Source organism: Pimephales promelas, chromosome 16, assembly GCF_988280905.1.
Source record: "Pimephales promelas chromosome 16, fPimPro1.hap1.1, whole genome shotgun sequence".
NCBI lineage: Eukaryota > Metazoa > Chordata > Actinopteri > Cypriniformes > Leuciscidae > Pimephales > Pimephales promelas.
In genome coordinates, this window is record NC_142784.1 from 4,395,519 (window position 1) to 4,422,556 (window position 27,038).

Here is a 27,038-nt window from a genome sequence, read left to right on the forward strand (position 1 = left end):
TAGCAATGTTGTTGATCTGTGTTGTGCTACTTTCATGTTATCACTGTGAAGCTGCTTTGATACAATCTGTATTGTGAAATGCGCTATATAAATAAACATGACTTGACTTGACTTGACACACAGATAGTGGTACCAGTGGAATCACTGTTTTACTCCAAGAAAAAGCCAGGAATAAAAACATTCTTACTTTGTAATTGTGTCTTTATTTAAGAAATTGCTAAAGTGCAATGAACAACGTGCCCAAAATATTAGCTATTGAGAAACACATACTTAAGATCTACAAAAACTTCTTCAACTTGTCTGCCAGTGCAACAAGATGCATATAATTTGTAAACACAAACATCATACAACACTGTCTATCTTTAATTTGAGCAAACTGCAAAGTTGCAAACATTCTGAAACAAAATAATAATAAAATAAATAATAATGAGGTGCATTGAATTTAGGTTTTTAGAAATGCATACTTGAATATTAAGTATGAAACAAACATGACACTTGAAGTCTGTTGAACATAAAAACTAACAAGACAATCCCTGAATAATGTAAACACTGTATTTGGTCTCTTCTTAAAAAAAACAAAAAACGTACGAAATAAATAAAAACAGCATTGGTTTAACAATGAATTAGAGGAGGACCCTACCTCTAGTGCAGTCTCACAGCAAGCCCAAAACAGAATATCACATATAACAACATATCTGTAAAAAATAAAATAAACATGAAATGCCTGTTAAATTAGCCTACTGATCTCGATTCAGTTTCAGGAAAGCACTTCTTTCTAAAATGACTCTTGCTCTATTACGACGGCCACGACTGAGGTCACCTGTAATGCTAAAGCGGTAATGCTAATGCTAAAGTGTCTGCAGAGTATGAGAGGTGGCGGCTTAGCTGCTCTTTTTAAAGATGTTTATCAATGTAAGCAAATATCATTTGGGAATTACCCCTCTTTCGAATATCTGGGTATTGTGTTAAAAGGTGCTCCACGTATTTTACTTATCATAGTTTACAGGCCTCCAAAATACTCTCCAGCCTTTGCTGAGGATTTTACTGAATTGCTATCAACAATTGCCTCTGAGTTTGACTGTTTTGCCATTGCTGGAGATTTCAACATTCACATAGATAACGCAGAAAACAATATGGCAAAAGATATTAAAACTGTTTTAAAAACTTTTGATCTGACACAGCATGTACACGGTCCCACACACAATCGTGGACACACTCTAGATTTACTTATCAGTACGGGTTTAAACATCTCATCGATTGTTATTAAGGATGTAGCACTGTCTGACCATTTCTGTATTTTCTTTGATATATTAATCTCTCCTGCCGTTGAAGCTAGAGCTGTGTCTGTCAAGAAGAGATGCTTAAATGAAAACACTGGTGTGCTATTTATGAAGGCTATAGCTTTAAAACCAAGCATATCTGCTGACTCTGTTGATTTTCTCCTTGATTCTTTTAACTCAAAAGTTAAGAGTGTAATTGATGATATTGCTCCTGTTAAAGTCAGGAAGAATAGTGGCAGACAAAAAGCACCTTGGAGAAACTCAACAGCTGTGCAAAATATGAAAAGACAATGCCGAAGAGCAGAACGCATATGGCGGAAGACAAAACTTGTAGTCCATTATAACATCTACAAAGACAGCATCCACGCTTTCAATAGGGAACTAGGCAAAGCCAGACAGACTTTCTTCTCAAATATTATAAACATCAATATAAACAACACACGCACTCTTTTTGTTACTGAAGAGAGACTGACAAACCCCCCAAGCCAGATTCCCATAGAAATGCTCTCAGACAGCAAGTGCAGTGAGTTTGCTTCTTTCTTTTCTGAGAAAATCAATAACATCAGAAAGGTGATCAGCACATCCTTGAGTTGCTCTGGGGTCAGGCAGATCAGACCACAACCTGAGAAAGTAGTTACTATGTCTGATTTCGAAGAAATTGATGACACAATCTTGGTAGAAACCGTACAGCACCTTAAAACATCAAACTGCGCCCTTGACACACTTCCCACATCTTTTTTCAAAAGTGTGTTAAACTGTTTAGAAGCAGATCTCCTAGAAGTGGTAAATGCCTCACTTCGCTCTGGGAATTTTCCGAACTCCCTGAAAACTGCAGTTGTCATGCCCCTCCTGAAAAAGAGCAATCTGGATAAGACCATCTTGAGCAATTATAGACCGATCTCAAATCTTCCAGGCAAGATCATTGAAAAGGTTGTCTTCAATCAGCTGAACAAATTCTTAAGCTCAAATGGATATTTTGACAATTTTCAATCTGGTTTCCGATCGCATCACAGCACGGAGACAGCTCTCATAAAGATAATAAACGACATTCGCTTAAATACTGATACAGGCAAATTATCCGTGTTGGTACTACTCGACCTCAGTGCTGCATTTGACACTGTTGATCACAACATACTTCTTGACAGGCTGGAAAACTGGGTGGGGCTTTCTGGGATAGTCCTAAAATGGTTCAGGTCATACTTAGAAGGGAGAGGTTATTTTGTGAGTATGGGAGAACATAAGTCTGAGTGGACATCCATGACTTGCGGAGTCCCTCAGGGCTCGATTCTTGCGCCACTCCTATTCAACCTGTATATGCTCCCAATGAGCCAAATAATGAAAAAGAACCAAATAGCTTACCACAGCTACGCAGACGACACACAGCTCTACTTAGCCCTTCCGCCTAACGACTACAGCCCCATTAACTCCCTGTGCCAATGCATTGATGAAGTAAACGGTTGGATGTGTCAAAACTTTCTGCAGTTAAACAAAGACAAAACTGAAGTTATTGCATTTGGAAACAAAGATGAAGTTCTTAAGGTGAATGCATACCTTGACGCTAGGGGTCTAACAACTAAAAATCAAATCAGGAATCTTGGTGTGTCACTAGAGTCAGACCTTAGTTTCAATAGTCATGTCAAAGCAATAACTAAATCAGCATACTATCATCTGAAAAATATTTCAAGAATTAGATGCTTTGTTTCCAGTCAAGACTTAGAGAAACTTGTGCATGCTTTCATCACCAGCAGGGTGGATTACTGTAATGGCCTCCTCACTGGCCTTCCTAAAAAGACCATAAGACAGTTGCAGCTCATACAGAACGCTGCTGCCAGGATTCTGAGCAGGACCAGAAAATATGAACACATCACACCAGTCCTCAGGTCTTTACACTGGCTGCCAGTTACATTTAGGATTGATTTTAAAGTATTATTACTGGTATATAAATCATTTAATGGGTTAGGACCTCAATATATTGCAGATATGCTCACTGACTATAAACCCAACAGATCACTCAGATCATTAGGATCACATCAGCTAGAAATACCAAGGGTTCACTCTAAGCATGGAGAGTCTGCTTTTAGCTATTATGCCAGCCGCAGCTGGAACCAGCTTCCAGAAGAGATCAGGTGTGCTCCTACAGTAGTCACATTCAAATCCAGACTCAAAACACATCAGTTTAGCTGTGCATTTATTGAATGAGCACTGTGCCACTGTTCATCCAACTGTTACTGCACTTCATTTTATTCTAAATAGTTTTAATTTACTGTATTTTATTTTTATCATAATTTTTATTTTTCATTATTTCTTATTTTTTATTCTAAACTGTTTTAATTATTCTGATTTATTTTGATTATTTTAATTTCTTCTATGTAAAGCACTTTGAATTGCCATTGTGTATGAAATGTGCTATATAAATAAACTTGCCTTGCCTTGCCTTGCCTAAAGACTCTCTCAGCAAATGCTTGATATGCTGGCATGGCTAGCAGGTCCAAGGCAATAGGTTTTAAGCACAGATAAACAGAATCTCCCTGTGCAGCCAAAAATTCTAGGGCAGTCTCTTGCCTTGTATGCTGTGACAACTGCTCCTTGATAGGGCTGGGTATCGATTTCAATTTCGATTTGATTTCGATTCACAAGCTCTCAGTTCGATTCGATTTCGATTCTCGATTCGATTTCGATTCTCGATTCAATTTTCGATTTTGATTCCTGATTTGATTCTCGATTCGACTATAATGAAGATGTAATATAAATCCTATATTTATAAAAAAGAACAGTGGACATAAGTTTACTAGTGGTTAATTAATACAAGGAAATTAAGAGCCATAAACCTGTATATAAAACTCTTTTTATTTACTAAATGCATACAAAGAATAAACAGGATTTTGATGCAATATACAAAAAAAGTCAGAACAGTCGCACAGCTTGATCAAACAGTATCATGTTATTTTATGTTTAAGATAGATATAGATAAATAAATATATAAATATTTAGACATTTTTTTTACATTGATCTTACCTAAATGGTAATGTAATTTTTTGTTTATTTTTGTTTTAAGAGTTTATGTATGGAAGCTTGATTTCAATCTTTGAATTAAATTGAAAAAAGTAGCACAAATAAATACAATAGAATAAAGACACAAATTAAGAGACATTTTGGGGTAGTTTTTTGGGTATGTCAGAAATACTACAGAAACTGACTAAAGTAATCCAATGTAAAATAACACTGGATAGTCTTTTTAGTCCAGACTGAATTAAATACAAAGGCTATTAATTCTGATTGCTTACAATTAATACTATATTCTGTTGTTATGACAACAGAATTAATGACTGACACAAATGGCTGCGTTCACTTTAAGAACTAGTGCACGAATCCATTACTGTTTCATTAACTTTCTGTCACACGCGTTTAATGCTAATTTAAGACATTACCGACTGTCTTTACGAGGTTACTCACCAAGACCAGATTTTTGACATAATGTTGCGTGTTTTAACTGTTAAATATAATCCAGGGATAAAACTTTTGTTTCTGGCAAGCTGTTTGTGAAGCAGATTTAGGCTGTAACGTTACTGTGCACGCAGTGAAAGACATCTCTGAGAGTGCGCGAGCATGGGATAGTTTAGCATTACTTGTAAAACTTAAAAAGACGTGAAAATGATAAACGTTAGTTACGATCACGATGCAATGCTGGCCCGATTGTTAAGTGAATATTCCGTCATGTCCCGACTCCTAAACGCGTGTGTGTATCCTGTATCGACAGCTGCAGCGCTTGGCGCTTGTCTAGTGCAGAGAGACGAGAAGATGCAGCACCGCGTCCGCGAGCCCTTTATATGGAAAAAATCGATTCGTGGCCTTTGAGAATCGATTTTGAATCGAACACATTTTAAAAAACGATTAATCGAAAAATCGATTTTTTTGCCCAGCCCTACTCCTCGAATTTCTTGATTTCCTCCTTGACACACGGCTTTGAGGGGGTAGACTTGTTGGAAGGCTGGCTTGGTTTGGACAAAAATCTGAATCTGGGCCGCTTGTTATGAGGCTGCTCTCCTTTGGATTCTTCTCCCTCCTCTGGCTCCTCATCTTCAGCCTCCTCCTCCCGTACAACTGGTGGCACCAATTGAGCAATATAATCTTCTGATCTTCTCAGAAGTGCCTCTATTTGCTCATCATCGTTTTCAAGGAGTGCTTCAGATGCAACTGTCGGGTCAAGGAAGCATGCAGCAGCAGCGAGAGGTAAAAACTTTGAGTCAGTGTGATCAAGAAAGCAGCTGAACCTCTTGTCCATGTTTGCCTTCATCTTAATTGCCAGGGAAGCTAGATCCCTGGGCATGGGGGAACTCAGACAGGTGATCCTGCATGTCCAGAAGGGCAGGCACCACAAGGGATAATGACTGCGTGTCACTCTGGAGCAACTGGGTATGCTCAGCGAAGGGAATGAGTAAATCTCTGAGAGCGGACGATTTACCAGGTGTTTCAGTTTCATTGTCCAACCCCTGTATGTCTAAAGTGAAAGCAAACATTTGAGAGAAAATCTGGTGTAGGCTAATATGCGTCTATATTAAACACATCGCGTGCTGGTCTAAAAGCGAGAGTAGTACTTGTATTTTCCGCACTATAAAGCGCACTTAAAAGCCTTTAATTTTCTCAATCCGGCCTTTTCTCAAGCTTTATAATCCGGAGCGCATTATATATGGATCAATTGCTCGCGCTCATGTCCATCTTATGCCCGCTTTGTCGCACGGCCAGTTCAACCTCTTATAAATCAGGTTATGTGTGTCTCCCGCTCACGAGCGCTCTCTCTTAACACACACACGAACAGACACTGCTGTCAGCGAGTCAGGCTGCGAATGTACCGAATGTGCAAATGCCCCAGCACGCTCACGCTTACTAAATAAACGCCTCACCTCCGACGCCGCGCACTCGCTACATTCCCTTTAACACATCTAGTGGACGCATAACGCAAACCCAGTCAAACGTTTGAAAAATGTTCTAAAATAGGTCATTGAAGGTGCGCCTTATAGTGCTTATAGTATATAGTACTGCCGCTTGTACTTAAAGGGATAGTTCACAAAAAAAATATATCACAGTGTTTCCTCTAGGATTTTTCCAAGCTGTGGGGGCAGGCCCATTTCCCCGGTGGGGGGGCCTTGTCTCCCCAAAGTATTATAATCGATCATGCGCATCCCGTGTGCAGAATGATGCACTTGAAGCAACACCAAGTCACAGCAAGCAATGCTTCACATTGAAAAGAACATAGCGAAGGGATTATATCTATAATATGCTTAGTAGGGCTGGACGATTTGGGGAAAAAGTTATATTGCCATTGCAATTACTGAGGTCAATATTGCAATTGTGATATGCGATTCCGATATAATAAAATGGTTTCATGAGTCCAACTTGCTTGGTTCTAAAGTAAAATGCACACACAGATTAGTGATCATTCTGTGTATTAATGTTTATTTCTCAACTCAAACTACAGACAACAGCTAAATGATTGATAACACCTATAATGATCAATAAACCATCAACCAAACCATCATTACAGTGAAAGCTATCAACTTTTTTAAAAAAATTATTAGGCTAAAAAAAATTAACAACTTTTTAATTAAGTGATCTTCAAACAATCCCCACATAAACCCATAATAAAAACCATATTTACCTGTGCCCTTCCTGTCTTAACAGGTAGGATACAGAAATTGAATAAAGTTATCAAACAGTCTGTGCTGCATGAATTATAAATTATATATAGAATAATCCTTATTAAAGCTACAAAAGTTCTTTAGTCAAGATCAGTGAGTAATTTTCTAATTTCCCTTTGTTCTTTTAACTTGACTGACAGAACGCTTTATTCGCTGCTGGCGCTTTAAGAGAACCCGTTGCCGAGACGCGGATCTCACATGCGCCTCATAGCACAACTCTTTTCGTCCTTAAGACTTTTCTTACGTTATGAAGATACTCGACAAAACGACATTTTGGCATAATTGTGTGTGTTATTGTTCGTTCAAGCTCGAAAGAGAACTGTATTCTGGCACGCGTCAGTGCATGCGCATTATGGCGCGCATCTTTCTGCGAGTCTCATTTAGGGCATTCACAGGCAGCTTTTCAGTTCTTGTCGTGCAAAATGCGAAAAGGCATTTGCACGAATAAGAGCAGGATCGTGTAACACTAGTCAAAGGATGACAAAAAAGAAGAGATGCTGCGTTAATAGCCCTAATTTGTTTATTTCATATAAAATCGCGGCATTTTGCGTTATATAATTGCATAGGTTTTAGATCGCTATTACGATTGCGATATGATTAATCGTGCAGCACTAATGCTTAGTGTATTCTATATGCAACAGTTTTTTGAGCCTTTTCTTTTAACAGTTTTTTGAACAATAGCACTCTCTCGACTCCATGCTGTAATCTTACTTAAAGGGATTGTGAAAGGTATGGGCAATAAACTCCACTCCAGCAAGATAAAGTCATTTTATGAAAACCATAGACCTTTATGCTTTATCTACAAATGAAGTAATAATGGGAATATTGACCTTGAAGAGAGTGTCGTCGTGTCGCAAACGAACGCGACGAGCTGTGTGAATTCTGAATGGAGAATGACTGAGGCGAGATGACTTTCCATTAACTTTAACTTAGCGACTAAAATTACACATTATGCAATGACTTTAGAAGTCTTGGAATATAGGGTGAAAACTTGATTGTGCTTTACAAAGTTTTTTATGCCTTTAGTGGGGCTTAACAAAATAACATAATACTATGCAGAATATCTGACGTCACTGAGAAGCTGTAGCCGTGGCGGGAGGATTTTAAGTGTGGCGGCCCGCCACGGGAGAATGAATGTAGAGGAAACACTGTATATGTCATCATTTTGTTTTCGACTAGTCGACTAAGGCCAACAGCGCCAACTAGTTGATGAAACCCCTACCAGCTAGTAGTTGCTGTGCGTGTAAACCTCACTCCTCTGATCTCAATAGGCGCTCTGGCGACAGATGCTAGAGGCTGCACTCTTTAGAGTGCCTGACTCTCATGCCGGAGAGGATGGGGTTACATCAGTGGGACTCGGGTGGAGGGGTTACATCAAGTTTGCCCTGTTGGACACGATGCATAGCAACACTGTCAAGTCTCACTTGTGTCCATTGCTCTGAGACATGTTTTCTGCGTCCTAAGTGAAACCTCTTCCAGTCCAGCTGATGAGACTGGGATGACAAGGTTTCAACTTGATCAAACAGGCCTGACATTTCCACAGACCAAGCAATGTTTTTTTTATGTTTTCTTTTCTTTTAGGTCTTTTATGGGGACTTTCCATAGACAATGATTTATACTGTACAAACTTTGTATTCTACCCCCTACACTAACACAGATACATTTCTGCATTTTCAAAAAACATCACTTCACAAAAAATAAATAAATAAAAAAAATCCCAACAAGGATTTTCGATATTGGCATCTTTATGGGGATTTTTTGATCCTATAATGTAGGGTTACACACACAATCTCTCTCCCTCTCTTTTACACTCTATCTCTCTCTTTCTTAAACACACACACACACACACAAATCTCTCTCTCTAATACACACACACACTCTCTCTCTCTCTCGCTCTCAAACAGACACACTCTTGATTATGTTTGCCACTTATCCCACGATTGTCTCACAGTATATTGTAAAAAAAAACGGCTTTATTTGATGCAATTTGCCCTGTGTTCTTGAGCAGACAAATGTTGATTTGTCCCTCACTTTCTGCATCTAGGTTTCCTAATTCCTTCGGATGAGTTTTGCCGCTTCGCACCACCAATGTAACAGCCTTTCAAAAGTTAAAAAGAAAACACAAAGCTGATCAGTTTAGCGATGTTCAGTAGGCGGGACTCAGATCTGTTAAACGTTCATGTTATTGGCCCTTTTCTGAACAATGACAGGTCAGAATGAAAACAAGCCAAAATGAACTAGGAGTAACGCCTCGGTTACGTATGTAACCCTCATTCCCTGAGTAGGGAACAGACACGTTACGTCGGATGACGAGAATGGGGTTTCGCTTAGAAAGCCAATTATCTTTGAGTATTATAAAACGAGCCGAAATGCCATGGGTCTGCAGAATTAGCATAGTGTATCTCCGCCCCAACGCGTGGGTATGTAAGGAGAGCGCGGACAAAAAGGCAACATGTCTTCGCTGAGGAGCCGAGACTGAACTCAGGGTACAGCGGAAGTGGCAGGGAGACGTAACGTATCTGTTCCCTACTCAGGGAACGAGGGTTAAATACATAACCAAGACAGTCCCTTTCGTAGTCACGTCGCAACCCCTGTTAGGTACATCGGATGTTGAGAATGGGGTCTCCGTGTAATCACGCCACCTTCACAGCTGTCTTCCAGTGCCCTGCGAAGTCTGATCCCCTTGTCGTGATATTGGCACGGATGAAAGAGTCCTACTTAACACAGGAATACCAAGGTACACTGGGGAGCATATCTCAGAGGAAATATGCAGCAGCATGCCTACCCGTAGGGAGGACTTAGGAAAACACATATAAGGGGGCTTCATATGGAGGAACACTGGGGTGACCAGCCTATGGGGTGGCAACTTTCAACTCCAGGATTGGCAAGGTGGCTTGCCAAGGGAAAGACACATGCTCAAGGAGGCTTACAGTGGAAATACACATGTGGGGGTTACTCAGGGGAGAAACCATGCACACAGAGGCACCTAGCCAACGCACAGGCAATAGACACTGGCGCCAGCGTCAACAGTGCTGGAGGAACTCAGGGCTTCAGAGAGGAAGACTCAGCTGAGGAATATATCGCATGTCTCCAGTCCGTGGATTGGAATGGCAAGCAAGCAAAGACACATGAGCGGGTCCAGTACCAGCGAGGCGCCATGCACTAGAGCCCAAGAGGAAGCCACACTCCGGGTGGAGTGCGCTGTCACACCAAGGGGGCACGGTCGGCCTAGCTGTTGGTAAGCCAAAGCAATGGCGTCCACGGTCGGACGATTAATCGGCCGATTTTTGGCATTTTTTAACATAATCGACATCGGCCAATATCCCAGTATATCAAGCCGATTATTAGGCAGGCGCAGCTGTGGGCAGCCTTGTGTTGTTGTGCTTGACGCGCGCTGCCACTAGAGTCATTTTCCAGCCGAATAAGCAGTAGACCTCATCCAGTGCCTAAGGAGCTAACGGCAATGATTCAGTTCGTATAACTCCTTTATATTTAATAAAAACTTTTGATATCTAAGTGCCAACTTCGAGAAAAAACCTGAATAAGCGACAAGACATTCGGCTACTTTGGATCGTTGTTGAAGTTGCATTACCACAGAAGAGTTGCTATCATGTCACAATAAATAAGCAATAATTTTGCAATTTCATAGTGAATCTGAGACTTTTATTTGTTCTGTTTGTGTGTCTTATTTTTGAGAGGATTGTCACTCAATGCAGAGAAATAAGTAATAAAAAAGAGACCAATGCACTATAGGCTAGCTAGTGAGAGGCTGGCTTTGCTTTGCTAACGGTTAGCTACAGACAGACCTGGTGCTAATACAGCACTGGAACCTTAAAGGGTTAGTTCACCCAAAAATGAAAATTAAGTCATTAATTACTCACCCCCATGCTGTTCCAACCCCGTAAGACCTTCGTTCATCTTCGGAACACAAATAAAGATATTTTTGATTAAATCTGAGAGCTAGCTCAGTCCTAGATAGACTGCCTAAGGGACTGGCTCTTGACGGCCCATAAAGTCATTAAAGAAAAGGTTTAAATATTCCATGTGCCTACAGCGGCTCAATTATAAGTTTATCAAGCGACGAGACTACTTTTTGTGCGAAAAAACATAAACGACTTTATTCCACTATTCCATTACTTCCTTATGGGCGCATGCGCGAGAACTGAGACGAGGACGTTCTCATTCGTCTACTTCTTGTTACCGGCTGCTCACCGCTTAGGAGTTTTACCGCCACTAAAAAAAGTGACGGTAAAACCTGTAATACTTTAATGCTTAAATTATTTTCTGTAGAACTTCTCATTCATATATTTATTTCATTTAGCACATTTCTGCTCAGCACTGTTTTACAGTGTTATGTCTGTTTTTAATACCATTATCCACTAAAAAAAATATCAGTTGAATAACCTGTTATCGCCATGTACGGGCAAACCAAAATATCAGTAAAATCCACTATCGGTCGACCTCTACTGTAGTATGAATGTTAAAAATATTGCTGATTGCTTACAAACAGTGTTGTGCAATAAAATTTGTGATTAATCTAGTTATTTTTTGCAATCGATAAAAAGTATTGAGTATTAAATAAATATAATTCATGTTTCTTTTTATTGAACAATATCTGTACAATTAATATGCATTTAGCCTGCCTCTGCCAACCATCACTCCCATAATCCCTCAGTTATTTTCAGGTTATACCAAATGACAATGTGTAAAACAATTACCAAAAACAAATTTTGTTTAGACTGGAGTGAAACCAAAAAAGAAAAAAAGAAAAAACGAAAAAAAAGTGCAAAGCAAGTTGTTGTTAGCTAGCCGATATTGTATTGGTCCAAAATTAGACTTATTTAAAATAAACTTTTTAATAATCCTTATTTTATTCCACTTTTTGAAATGTATTCCATTATATAGCCTACCAAAATAATTATTTAGTCAAGCAAAGATTTTCATCTCACAATAAAGCTGTAAAAATCCAGTGGTAAAAGGGTAAGAAAGAATGACAGTGTCCGTCGGCCCCCACCGAAGAACAATTTAAACCCAGGAAAAACCCGGAGTGTTGAGAACAATTGACAAAGAAAATGGATATACAGTGTTATTTTACTCGATACATTATTTGATTATGTCTGAATACAGCTCTACAGTATATCGCAGAATTTTTTTTTTCCTAATATCATGCAGCCCTAAAGACAATAAACACACACACACACACACACACACCTTCAGATTCACTGTCTTTCAGGCTGAACGATACATTAGACACATTATTACCATCCTCACTAACAATAACTGCAATCAACATAATACACAGGTCAGATATGAACCATATAAAACCATATAAAGGAAATGTCCAGACTTAATCCACCAAAATGATATGTGGATATTTCTTTTAAACGCGCGTTAATGACACTCCAAAAATAAATTTTTTCACAGTTGGCAAGAAAAAAACGCATAACCTTATTCCGGTTTTATGGCACTTCCATAATATAAACTCAAAATTTCACTTAATTGTAACGAGGCTTCAGCAAAGTGAGTATTCATCATCTGCAGCTTTATAATTTTGGCTCGTACAATCAGGGTCGACCACCAGCAAACACAACAGTAGAGAGAAAGAAACTTGTAATCCGAAAACAGGCATAAAGTCAGGCAGCAAACTTACATAAATCAGTCCACAATAGCAAACAGTCCAGGACAGACAGCAAAGAATCAAGAAGAGAATAAACAGTCCAAGAGTAATCCACGGGAAGACAAAACCACAGGAAGAAACGCTCAGAGATGTTCACCAGAGCAACACAAAACATCCCAATGAGGATCTTCTTCTTCTTTTAGTTTAATGGCGGATCGCAAACCAGCATTTATAGGTGCATACCGCCACCTATTGTACAGGAGTGTGAAAAATCAGGGCTTTACATAGTTTCAGGTCAAAAAAAGAAAAAAAAAACCCCTGAGAACCAACCCCCCCCCCCCCCCCACACACACACATATGGGTGATTCTCTGAATTGGGTGCCCCAAAATTGCCCCAAGTCCCCCAAAATTGCTTCAAAAATTTTCAATTGAAAGAAAACACAAAATGCATTTTAAAGCTGTCAATTAATATAACCAGATGCCTTTGCATAATAATGCAACACAATTGCTTTAATTTTTTTTTTGAAGATAATGGGTTGCCTAAGTAGTAGACAACAAGCATTTTTGCATGTCCTCACTAACCATCATTACATTTTCATTGAATATCAAACAAATAAAAAGTGTAATTAATACCAAAATGTAGCTGCTAATTTTATCATATGTTGGTCTACTTTAACTAAAATATACATATATAAAAAATAATAATTAATTATGTATGAAAATGCAATATTTATACACATCCTCCAGTTTGTTTTCAACCCCGTTACGCCATAATATTTACACTAAAGTGACACTGAGAGATATTTTGAATCCTCATGAGAACCAATCGAGGATAGTGGAAGCAGTCATGGACTTTATATCTGCAACAGGATTAGCCCTCTGAGAATGATGGTGCCATAAAACGATACCGAGACTGAACAATATGAGGCAGCAATATGCCATAAGGCATCTAGTCTGCCGTAAAGCCAGAAGAAGAAGATCTTTTCCTACCCATATTTCATGTTTTTTCGCTGTCAGATTAAGATGGTCAGGCTCAACGTTTCAACTCTGTTGTATGACTTAATGATAGGAAACAACAGTTTAAGAAGAATTAAATAATAGTTTTGGAAAACATTACAATTTTATGATGTTCCAAATGCCATGTGGTGCTACTGTCTTAGCTAAGTAAGGAGCTATAGCTACTATTAGCCAAATAATTCAACCCCGTCACATTCAACCCCGTCACATTTTTAAAATTATAACAGGGTTGAATCGTTGTGACAGGGCTGAATGTTCGAAAATTCTTTGTAGATTACTCAATTGTAGACTTCTTGTATTGTGATGTGAACTGTCAGAAATAATTAATTATGCTATTTTATTTTAAATATTTTCAGATATCACAATGGCAAAAACAGCAGCAGAGAGGCAAAGACAGTACAGAGCAAGAAGGGATGCAGACGTGAAAGGTGGAAAAGGGACACAGAGGCAGGGAAAAAGAAAAAAATAAGCAATCTGAGTGATAGAGCTAAACGAAATAAGCAAAAGACATGGAGAGATGCTAAAAAAGACAAAGAAGAGGGAAGCTTTGAAGAATGTTGACAACCCTCCACAAAGTCCTGATAATCAAAATGCAGAGTAGATCTGGGTCCTCAAGGTCAGTTGTAAGGAGTTAATTTTAAGGGCCCTATTTTAACGATCTGAAACAGAAGTATGAAGCACAAAGCACAAGTAACTTTGTGGCCAGGTCTCGGGCGCTGTTGCTATTTTACCGGCGGGATAGAAAAACTCTTGTGCCCGGCGCAAGTTTAAAAGGGGTTGGTTTGAAGTAGCTTCATTATTCATAGGTGTGGTTTGGGCATAACGGAAATAAACCAATCAGAGCGTCATATCACATTCCCTTTAAGAGCATGATGAACGAGGTGCGCTTGTTTCATGGCGCAATACTATTATAACGGCGCATTTACCAGGCACTTCACAATCGGTTCACAGCCATGGAGATCGATGTTCTCGTCAGGGCCGTAAAAGAAAGAGAAGAGAAGAATTAGACCCACCCAAATTAGCTTCGGTTGAACATGCATGTAATAATTTGGTTAAATGCGTAAGCTCTATGCTTCCACAACAATGATTTCCCTCATGTTTTAAGATTTTTTCTTGTATAATAATGTATCATTTGCAAAAAGTAAAATGTATCTGTGTAGATGAGAGAATCATCTACAGTGTATGCGTGTTGTTTACACTCTGTATTATGGTTCAGAATGCACGCTTAAAGGGTTGACTGCGATTTCACTTTTTTCATTTTAAATAGTGTGTAATGTTGCTGTTGGTGCATGAACAGTATCTGCAAAGTTGCAGCGCTGAAAGTTCAGTGTAACAGAGATATCGTTCAGAGATATCGTCTTTTAAAAATCAGGAAGTATAATTGCCTACAAAAACGACTCGATTGGGACTACAGCTGGGTTTTAGACGTCACTAACCCACACATTTGCATCAACCCCTCCCTCAGAATATGCAGAAAAGGGCATGCGCATATTTCTGAGGCACGTCGATTCGTCGAGTGTGTTGTTCATGCAGCTGTCAGGTCTTTTGTGTTCGAGTTTCCCATGGACGCTATACTTCCTCAACAATGGATGTTTGATTATGTTCCCGAAAATGACGATCGTAATCTAGCTCTCTGTGCTGCGCATTTACGGAAGACAGCTTCCAGAATCTCCACGAATTCAACACCGGATTCAAAAAGAAACTGTTACAAAAACATGAAGCAGTTGCAACTTTAAAACAAGAGGCAGCAGTTGTTGGGCCACAACCTGTAAGTAGGCTAAGACGTCATCATTTTAAATGTATTTGCATGTATAATTCCAGACGTTGCCTTGTGTTTTATTTTTTTCAAATGCCAGCGCTGGCTTAGCCTATGCTATTTTGTGTCTATGACAAACGCGTACAAACATTATGGACCTGAATTTTCTATAAGTACTAATGTTTTAAACGTATTTTTCATGTATATATGCTTTATGACGTTATTTTCGATTTGATCAAGAACGTAAACTTGCCAACGCTGTTTGAGTATAACATTAGTAGCAAGTAAGTTGCTATTGTTGCCAGTCAGATGATATTGTGTAACATAAACGTGTATAAAGTTAAAAAATGTAGCAAATTATCATTCAGAAACGTTTATTAAGAGCCGTGTGTGGTGAGGTTCTGTTTGACTCTCTTCATCGCCGCTTTCTCGGTCTGATTACATTTGCTCATGACATTTCATGTTTCGCCCGTAAAGGTAATGGGCGTTAACCTTCCGGACAACGTGAGCGACAGTTTAGCCAATCACAACACACCGGGCCAAACTAACCAATCTGAGCCCATTACATATTTCTGAGGGAGTGTTTCCATAGAATCAGGAAGTGAACCGCTCGTTCAGGGGACAGAGGAGAGCGCGGCTGACAATAAACGTGAAGTTTATGAAAAATAAGACTTTTAAAAAAAGAAAAACCACGAATACATGTTATATTGCACCCCATAAATACAATCATGCAAAGAAAAAAACATTCAACCCCCCCCCCCCCCCCCCCTCCTTTAAAATAGCATCTGAATGTACGCGCAACGTGCACTGACTTTAGACCATTTTTTTTCTGGTCAGTGGCGCAATTGTTTTCTGGAACTGCACTAGGGAATGTTTGTGCCGAAACACGCCTTCTTTTTGCGCCGACCCCCCAGGGAGCACAAGTTCATTCAACTAGTTTAACAGCAGATTGTTTCTACTAGATTAATTAATGCTTAATGATTTTGATTTAATGTTAAATACTTACCAAAACGTTTGTTTTTGCCAACTTTAATAAAATAAAATGTTATTGATGTTATATGTGTTATGTGATGTTATAAATGTTATATTTGATATCATTCATTTTAAAGGTAAGAAATCCATTTGAAATGATCATCACTTCAACCCTGTTATTATTTTCAACCACGTTATGCTGAGTTCAACCCTGTTATTTGATAGTTTTAATGAATATGTTCGTAATAAGAAGACAAATTAGGGTTAATATTTGTTTTGCTGTGTGTAGAATTTACCAGACAGTTGGAAAAAATACGAAAGCCTGATTAAATCCTACTGTTAATGCATATTTTGTGATAAGATATGAAGACCAATGTTAGATAAAGTTTTCATGAGTCGATTTGGTATTTAAATGGTGCCCCATTAGCAGCAGTTTTGGCGTGATGGGGTCCGGGGTCCGGGTCAGCCACATCAGAGGAAGCATATCCGAGTGGTTTGGAATTAAGGAGCCCTTCAACCTCTATGAGAGCTGTTAGGAGCACTTCCTCTGCTACAACTTGGTCTTTCAGGACACCTTGCAGGGCTGACATATATACACACACACACCTACATTTAGACACCTATCCATATAGATATATATAATCACACAAATATGCAAAAAAAAACCCACCTCATAATAACTATTCCTAACCTATATAATGTTAACGAATCCTGAATTTCTCAGAAAAAGAAAGAGAGCCTCCCAACAATCCCTCATCTTCTCATTCCTTCCCAAAATCCCTTCCAGATTACATATATAATAATCCATATATTTTATCACGTAAAATGATCCTCTCATCACTATATTTATTACACCACAAAATAACATGCTCAACATTTTGTGATACATTACAACTGTCACATTTATCATAAATACATTTTGCCATAGACACAGAGCAACTAGCAATAGACAGAGAAACTAGCAAATGTTTTTCTGTCCACCTGTTCTGAGGTCCTGGACACTGTAGCTCCAATAAGAGCTATGCTCCCTAGACCAAAGTCTGAGCCATCGCACTGTGAAGCCACACGCGCAGCCAGATGAGAGTGTAGAAGCGCAGAGTGCCAGCGGAAAAAGGATGGGCTGCAGGTGTTTTATCAGATTTTACAGAAGAGTTGGTGAAACTAACAAAAAAATTTATAAAGTTAAATAAACAAAATATTTTTTCAGAAATAGTTTCTCAAAATGCAAAAAATCCACGTGGAGTCTGTATTGAACCCTCCATAAGTAAAGTTTCAAATATCAGAGCCAATATATTGCCCCCCTTTTTTAAACTTCTCCTTAAACATGCATTGCTCAGCTATTTTTTGTCAGTTTGAGCCAGTTTCACTTCCATCTCTTACAAAGATCATCTTTCAAACCCTCCACATCCCCTATGGACCCTGTCCCTTCACACCATTTTAAGGATGTGTGGGAAACGATTGGCTCTCATGTTGAGGAAATTATAAATAGTAGCCTGTCTTCTGGAGTCTTCTGTCTGCATTTTGTAAAAAGCAGTGATTGAGCCACTGATTAAGAAAGCTGGACTTGATTCCACAAATAATTCATATTATCTGCCTATTTCAAAGCTTCCTTTTTTATCGAAAATTTTGGAAAAATTTGTATTTATGCAGCAAAATTTGTATTTATGTCTTTTCTGGAGGCACATGGCACTTTAGACATTTTTCAGTCAGGTTTTAAAGCATTTCATAGCACTGAGTCTGCACTTTTAAAGGTTTTGAATGACCGGTTTTTAATGACAGATTCTGGTGATTCAGCCATTTTAGTGCTTTTAGATCTCACTGCTGCTTTCGACACAGTTGACCACACAATTCTTTTATCTCGCTTGGAAAACTGTGTAGTAGTCAGGGGGATTGCCCTAAAATTCCAGTCATATTTTTCAGGGAGATGCTTCTCTATTAAAATGGGCGACTCTACCTCATCAACTGTGTCTCTTAACTGTGGGGTCCCTCAGGGATCAATTCTTGGTCCTATTCTTTTTGCACTTTATCGCTTGGAATAATTTTTAAAAAGCATGGCATCTCATATAATCTTTATGCTGATGATTGTCAAATTTATTTGCCAATCAGAAAGCATGAAGGCAACCCCCTGTCACATCTACTTGACTGTTTAAATGATGTCAAAGCATGGTTAGTCCCAAATTTTTTAATACTAAATGAGAACCGAAATCATGCATTTTGGCCCCGCATTTTGGCCCCACAAACCCCATGATAGATTTGGCCCCTCAATGGCTTTGTGGATCCTGTTATAACTAATCTTGGGGTTAAAATAGACAGTGATTTTAAATTTAACAAACAAATAAAAGCTTCCTACGGACTTGCCCTCAGAGTTTTGTGGTTTGGCGAGTGAGGCTGAACATCCAATGCATCTGATCCCACAGGAACAACTTTGCCCAGAATGTCCCAATGTTCCTCTCAGTAAACCCTTCATCATAACTAAATCAGCAAAAATAATCTCACTGAAGGAAGTCGTTGAGGGTAAGTGTCATGTAAAATTAACATTGAGTTGTATTTTTTTTATTGTTCCAAGATTTAGGTGACACTACTGTAATGATGTCTTCATGTAATACAGGTGTGATAACTTATTCCAAAAAATGCAGTTCATGTGGCATGATGATTCGCTATCAAGAATGGGAGGATGGTGTACACTATTTCGATGACAGAGTCATTCTTACTCTCCATTTTTGTATTTACCTTCGAAACTGCCTTCAGGTAATTGTACAGTTTTCAAGGTGTGAAATTGGATATTGCATACATGTGCATTTCATATAATTTGTTATTGAAAATCTCTTATTCCAGACACACACAGCTCTAGGTCGAGCTATTGAAAAATACAAAAATATCCCAACAAAAACCCTCTGATACATGGGTACCTTCATTTTGAAGCGTTAACAGATCATAATTATGATTTTGCCTGTGTTCGCTGTGGACATCACCCACCTATTGCCATCATGGATCTCCACAAGAACTGTGTTTTTAGCATGGCAGGTACTGTCCAGGTTTTATTCTAGAAAATTACACCTTATTTTTTTAATACATTACAGGTCCATGCCATCCGCAAACTCTGTAAGGAGTGCTGCATTGATTCCAGGGGCGCAAAAATGGAATTAATCTTGCGTCTAAGAAAAGAGATGCCCATTAGAAGCAAGTACGATAAAGTCTTTCAGAAGGTTTGGGGTGCATCTGGTAAGTTAAAATATCTGGCTCAACACAAGTGTTTATCACAACAGTGTTAATCTTTTGGACTGTGGACTGGTAATGTAGTTGGACATCATTGAGTACTTTCTTTCTACCACAAGTTGTTGGGCTGTTGTTATGTGCCCCTGTGGACAAGTTGTTTCTTTAAAATGCAACATTAGGGCAGAAAGTCCACGAGACTTCACAGACTTGTTGCTCTAGTGGAAACATATGCCAAATATAAGCATCTACGATTTTGCCCGAGGGCTTGCAGTACATGCTAACCTGAGAGAACCTGAGGTGGTGCCGTTCAGCCCTCATGAGGGTCGACTGCTGGAACTGAAAACCTGCCCTGAAAACCTGCAGTGGGCATCCAAAGGTGGCACAGTTTACCCTGGCTCAAAACCAAGAAAACTTTCCCAGACCCGAATGGCCATCCTTTGACTGGGTCGGAAGAACACTATTGTCTCTATGATACCTTCTACGAGAGAAACACGAAAAACCCAAAAGATATCCTTCGGAGGTTAGGGCTGGTACCAGAGCTTGCCGGAAGAATAAACAGCCAAGTAGCTGAACAGCTCTTCTCCATCATGAAGAAAAACAATTACTTCATGAATATGCTCTCCTTCTGAACATGTCTTCACAATGTGAAATATCATTCATCACTACAATCAATGGAAAAACAAGACAGTCATGGAGGAATTAAGGAAGCTTGTGAGCCCTGACATTCCACTGACTCTCAATGAGTAAGGACAGGCAGAATTCTGTCTCTTTCCCTCTTTTCCAGTTCAATGAACTTAAAATTTTAAGGCAACCAGGTTAGTTACTTTTTTAAGTTAAACCATCAATATTTTTTTACAGTGTAAGAACGTGGATATGTTGTACAAGTTGTTAGCACTAGTAGAAGATCAAGAGCAAAACATTACCGACATAAATGCACAAAAACAAACAAAAAATAATGAATAATTTCGCAGATTCAACCACTGTCTATTATGGAAGCTTGTTTCCGCCACTGAATAAAAATAAAAAAATAAATAATTGCGACTTTTTATCTCAAAATTGTGAGATATGAAGTCAGAATTGTGTGATATAAAGTCAGAATTGCGTGATATAAAGTCAGAATTGCGTGTTATAAAGTCGCAATTCTAAGAGAGAAAAAAACAGAATTGCGACTTTTTATCTTGCAATTCTGACTTTATAACACATAATTGCGAGTTTATATGTCGAATTTTTTGCATCTTTTCTCAGAATTGTAAGATATATACTCGCAATTGCGAGTCTCAAGCCAATTCTAAGGGGGAAAAATACTAACTTTTTCCCCTCAGAATAGTTTATATCTTGCAATTCTGACTTTATAACACGCAATTGTGATTTTATAACACCCAATTCTGACTTTATAACACGCAATTGTGATTTTATAACACCCAATTCTGACTTTATATCACGCAAATCTGACTTCATATCTCGCAATTCTGAGACATAAAGTCAGAATTGCGAGATGTAAACTCGCAATTGTGAGAATAAAAGTCAGAATTGTGAGATAAAAAGTTGCAATTGCCTTTTTTATTTTTCATTCTGTGGCGGAAACAAGCTTCCATAGTCTTGCATAGCCTACCTGTTAATGCAACAGCTTTCGTGAACTGTCGCATTCACACTTTCAAGAGAGGGCCGCAGACATTCGCTGCGGAGTGCGGACTGCGGAGCGAGCGGGAAAACCTGGAGCGGATTGGCGGAATTGTCAGCAGCCGAATGACTAATAAAATGTATATTTAACTTTGTAGCCGACTACGCCACCTAGAGTGGAAACTGAGACCCCAGGAACTCAATAAAGAAAAATCAGGTTCTTTGTCGGAGCAGGGAACAGTGGAAAACAACACCCCGAAGTAAAATAAAGATTTTATTACAATAAAATTAATTGCAAGGCGATTAATCAATAAAATAAAAAAGAGAGCAAATCCAGAGTTCCAATCCTCAGCCCGTCAAAGTTCGTCTTTTAGGCATCCGTATTACAGCCGACGTCCGTACACGCTCCAGTCACACATAGAGGCCAGAATTAATCGATGCTGGAACACAAAGAAAAAGAGAAAAACTGCCAGCATACGACGTCCCACTCACATCACTTGCATCTGCACATTTTCAGTGTATTAAGTCAAGTAATACCTCTTTAAAATATCGGCCGAATTCAAAAGTCACTCAAATAAAATTATGCACAACAAGTTCGTTCTCGTCCGTGGCGAGGCAATAAACTGGAACTGATAGGCGCACCGCAATAAAGAAGTCAAATGTACTCACAAAATGACTGGACAGCAACCCTGCTATCCAGTCCAATGTGTTCACGGCAGAAGAACCACAGCAGTTATCTCCACTCGTTCCCTCAGCCTCCCGGTAATCTCTCGCAGGCGGTCCTCGGCCCGTCTCACCGCCGCTCCTCCGGCAGTGTTCCGCGAAACGTCGACGTTGTGGTTACTCGTCTACAGTGTGCTGCAATCTCACATAGCCATAAGCCGTCTCAACCGGGTCTCAACGCACTTGAAACGCTCACTCTCTGTTGCAGGCACAACGTGATTCCTTCTTGCTCTCGATGTATTGACTTCAGTTGCGGATGGCCTATGCTGCCACCATCAGTCTCAGTCACAGTGGTTATGTTTTTTATAGGGAACATATTCAACGCTCCACCCAAAAATCCATCACTTAGTCAATTAATGATCAAAAAGAGAGGTGTGGCTATGGGAATACTGCTTTGCAAAAAAAAAAAAGACAGCAATCCACACAAAATATCACAACAACTCACACAAAAGAAAACACAGCAATTCAATGTGATCATGCATAACATACAATATAAAATACATGGTGCAAAACCATGGTGCACAACAGAATCAACGGAATGCTTTGAGCAAAGCGGAGCAGGTGGGCAGGAGGGGCACCTCAGTCAATGAGGGCAGAGGGGCAGTGGCTCTAGCCACCGGGCCACCCCCCTGTGCACGGCCCTGACTGTAAGTACTGTACTGTAAAAGGAAGCGTTACCGAAAATCTCACAGAAACAAATAAACCTCCAGACTAAGCACATTGTGCAGCTATTTTTTCCATGTGTACTTTTTTTCATTTCTTGCAGCAGCGAGTAGTTGTTTGTCCTGTAGAGCTGCACTATAGAACTCTGTACAAGACATCTCATAATTCAGAGTGATGATCAGCTCACTTTTTATTAGTCCAACTGAACATTTGTTTCGTACATCTGACCATTTATTTTTCATTGCCGAGAACACCCTCTCCACATAGCCAGTGGAAGATGGGATGCTAAGGACAAAGGACACCACAGAAAGAATGTTTGGGAGATCAGCTGCCTGTAGAATTTCCATCCACTTCTCTGCTGTTCCCTTGGACACCCAGTCATCATGCTCTGTGAGATGCTTTATGAAGTTGTTGGCAGTAACACACTCGTCATAAAGCATATCCATGGAGATGTTTTGCCTGCTAACCAGGTGAAGCTGCTCAATGATCTTCTCCATGCCATCATAAGAGATGCTCCCAGATGTCAGAGAGACTCAGACTAATAATTTTACAAACAGCATACAAAACACTATGAGCCTAACAACTGTCTGTTAAACTGCTGGTTGGACAATATAATATAATAATGAACCACTTGCTCGATGTAATGCTGCAATCGACCAATCAAAGTCATGCATTCCAGAGGGTAGTCTAATAATGTAACTTAGCCAGTGGTCATCGATAGACTAAAATGGCAGAATAAGTGAAACCTAGCATGAAAATGTCAAATTTACCTGTTGAAAACAATGTTCGAGCATCCCATCCGTCCCAGTCAAGCTTAGGAGCCAACTTGTTTTTAATGGCCTGGTAAAGGGCCATGCCCCTTAATGTTTTAGGCCAACAGCACTGGCCATTTTCATTTTTAGCCATGCATGTTTTCCACCCATTTTTTTGGCCAAATTTCAAACGTTTTTTTTTTAAATCAACACCAAATATATTTGTAAATGCACGTGTGGCAAGGGCATTGTTATTAAAGGCCTGATCAGTCAGAGACTCAACCTCAGTCGAGCGGGTGGACGGAAATGCAGAAGCAATGCTGGATAGCTACATGGAGCAAGTGGTGGGGGCAGAGGCGAGGAGCAGGACGGTACCAGTGGTACAGATGGATACAAGGAACTTGACAAAATCAGAGGAGATGGGACAAAGAAAATCAAGAAGGGATATCGTAGGAGGAATATTTCCGGACAGAACTGGCATAAAGGGCCAAGACTCAAGTGTGGGGGCTTGAGAGGGGATATGCAGACCACAGATCTATTAGGATCTGAATGAAACAGGAAGTATTTATACATCAGAGAACTTAGCTAATTAATTGACAACAGGTTAATGAAATGACTAATCAAAAGAACTGAGCATCTAGGTCAAGAGAGACAAACTAAGAACAAAGGAAACTGACAAAAACAAAACTAAATATAATAATAATTATGATGACAGGAACACTGGAACCAGCAGCTTTTATTCAGTTTCTCCTTTAACTTCAAAGCTGACCAAGAAAAAAACGCTTAATTATATCATTGGCACAAGTGAAGTAGTGGCACTGCAACAAATTTATCTTGTTTTGGTAACCTCACGTATTTCTCAACATGATCAAGCAACTGAATGATTTTCAGGTTTGATGAGATTTTGCCAACAAGGTTGACTCACAAGAATTCAGAGGATACTCAAAAAACGGTTCCATTGATTCATAATCCCTGAAGACAAGATATATCTTACCCTGAAACTGAAGGACATTGTCAATCAAAGCAATGGAGCCACCAATCTTAACACATCTGTCTCCCTTGCTTGATACATTGATTTTGGTACCACCTATGACAAGGTCCTGGAATTGAAGTACGGGCATGCCCATCACGGAGGGTGGAACTGGGCCACGGTTATGCTCCTTTGTAACTTTCTCTTTCCATGAGATGATTCATCATTTCCTGTAAAAGGATCCATTTCAGATATTCGCCGTATAACCTGGGCCAGTGGATGGTGCGGGGTTCTTATCATCTTTTTCAACTTACCTAAATAATCCTCGAATTGAAATCCAGATATTAGGTCCAGATTCCCATGTATTCGAACATCCCCAGCAAGATGGGTAAGCCCATGAACATTGTAAGTAACAAATTCAGGACCATATAATTCACCAAAATGTGTCACAAATGACACAAGCAATGTGTGTGCGAAGTCTTGAAGATTTGCATACAATGAAGGACTTACAAGGATGAAAATGGCAACAGATAACAACATGAAGTTGTTGTAGACTGAAGCCAACAACACATTTTGGAGAACCACTGGCCCTGTGTACAACAAGAACTGTCGTAACTCTGTGGCTTTCCACCTGAGCCTTTCTGAAAGCCCTCTGGGTTTACGAGCAAAATCCATGGGAATGAAACATCTCAGGCCTACAAGTTCACTAGAGAAAGTGTTCATCTGATGAGAAGACAAGCGGCAGAGCCAAGACATACAACGTGCATGTAATCATGAGGAAAGCATGTAACCATGCCTATACCTACATCAAGTAATGGGGACTTTGTGACATGATGGTCCTCATCAGACATCATTTCAAAAGACAGATCAGTTCGGAGAGGGCTGTTGACTTCTGGAAATGTCATCCTATGTTTAAGATAAATGCCTGTTTGGACACACTTGTCACAACCTGAGTAACCATTGTGATTTTTGTTCCTTTGTTGAAAGCTCTTGCTGGAGCATCGCAGATGACCGAGGTGACCTTCAAGAAGCACTGTTTCCCCTTTATAAGGAATCCTTTGCTTAGCACTTGTAACTCACTGACAAGATCTTTTAAATACTCAACCAGACAACTTGGCTTTGAAGTACCACAAAATAAAGCAATGACAACTGGCTTCTTCACAACACCCTGTAGCAAGCCAAGAATTGGCCAGAATTGAACAGAAGAACTCTTAAACAAAGGCAAACCATCAACATGCAGCTGCAATTTGAATTCATGTCTGCTTGAAATGTGAGACCAGATACGTTCCATGCTCTTTGAAAAAGCTTTCAAAATGCCAATGTAGTAGTAAGTACCACCAGCAACAGTTTGGATGCTGTAAGAAGTAATGGTATGGAGAAGAGTTCTAGCATCCTTTGGTAGAAAAGGATGATGAACTCTCAAGATGGCCAGAAGTGCAGTCAAAGCTACTAAAGATACCCTGAAATGAACTGCCCAGTCACACAAAGACTCAGATAGCGACATACTGACATTTTCTATGTCATCATCACTCTGAGAACCATCATCTTCAATGTCAGAAAATTCTCCCTGATCACCCTGATCTTGGTATTCAGCTGAATTACAGATATTCACTGTAGCGCTCTCTGCAGCTCCACAGTCCTGTAACTCATCTTGAAACGAATTAAGCATAGAACTCACGTTTCACTGCTCGTTTTCTCAGATTGCGTCCATCCATGTTTTCACCTGAGTTTTCTTTCTCCAACCCAGGGAAACAGTTTTCTTTCTCCAACCTAGAGAAACAGATAAATGAGAAATCTACATTAAAAATGTTGCACTATTATAAAAATCTTTTTCTGTCTCGGATATTAATTCATTACAATCACAACATACTGGCCATTCACAGAAAAGGCCATAAAGGCCATCGTGTGTGTGTGTGTGTGTGTGTATATATATATATATATATATATATATACACACACACACACACACACACACACAAATTTAACATCACTATAGAATATCTACATCTGTGTTTGTGGGACTAATGGTCTCTTTTATTTTTTACACGATCCAGAATCCAAATAATATACAATACTTTATTATAGAGAAAAACAACAAATGAATAAAAACATATCATCATAAGCTATGGTAAATTAATTTATTAAACTATAATAGAGCAGCAAAATTAATTATTGAGAAGTCTTTAATGCACAGCAATTTTATCAAATCTAAAATTTTAATAAAAATGACTAATTCTATTCTTATAAAATACATTAATGAAAAAAATGTTTATATTATTATGAATCGAATGATTCACACACACACACACACACACACAATCTAAAATTAAAAATATGTTTATTTTAAAAGTATTGCGTAGATATATGATAGATAGTTGTATGATAGATACAAGAAAAAGACAGGCTTTGAATAATCCTTCATTGTGCAAAACTATGATAATATGAAACGCTTTAAAACAGAACGGCACAGTTTTTATTAATATTTCACAGCCCTTGGCTTGTGCAGAATGATGTGCTTAAAGCAACATCTGCACCACAGCGCTGCACAAGTGTGCGTTCAAAAGTTCACGGCACAAAACAAAGAGATGTTATGTGAACAAATCCTAGTGTATATCTGATGCCGCCTTACATGCAAATGCCAGAGAAAGTCCTGCTGGAGATGCCGCCGCATTTAACGCTAGACTAGTAACAGAACGTGCTGTCCGAATGTAGAACGAAGAATGATTGACAGCTGCAGCTTGAGGGAACACAAGTTT

At 39.2% G+C, this 27,038-nt stretch overlaps 1 protein-coding gene and 1 pseudogene across 2 annotated transcripts in view; both read right to left on the reverse strand.

Moving 5' to 3' along the window:
* LOC120466787 (uncharacterized) overlaps positions 1 to 27,038 on the reverse strand; it is a 329,947-nt gene that overhangs the window by 8,795 nt on the left and 294,114 nt on the right. The window contains exon 1 of one of the 2 annotated variants that reach the window (XM_039655413.2): positions 12,627 to 12,766. The exons of the other annotated variant lie outside the window; for it this stretch is intronic. The gene's annotated coding sequence lies outside the window, so the exon portion shown is untranslated. Of the gene's footprint in view, positions 1 to 12,626; positions 12,767 to 27,038 lie in introns of those variants that run through there. 2 annotated transcript variants of the gene reach the window in all.
* On the reverse strand, positions 24,331 to 25,951 carry LOC148971944 (uncharacterized; annotated as a pseudogene).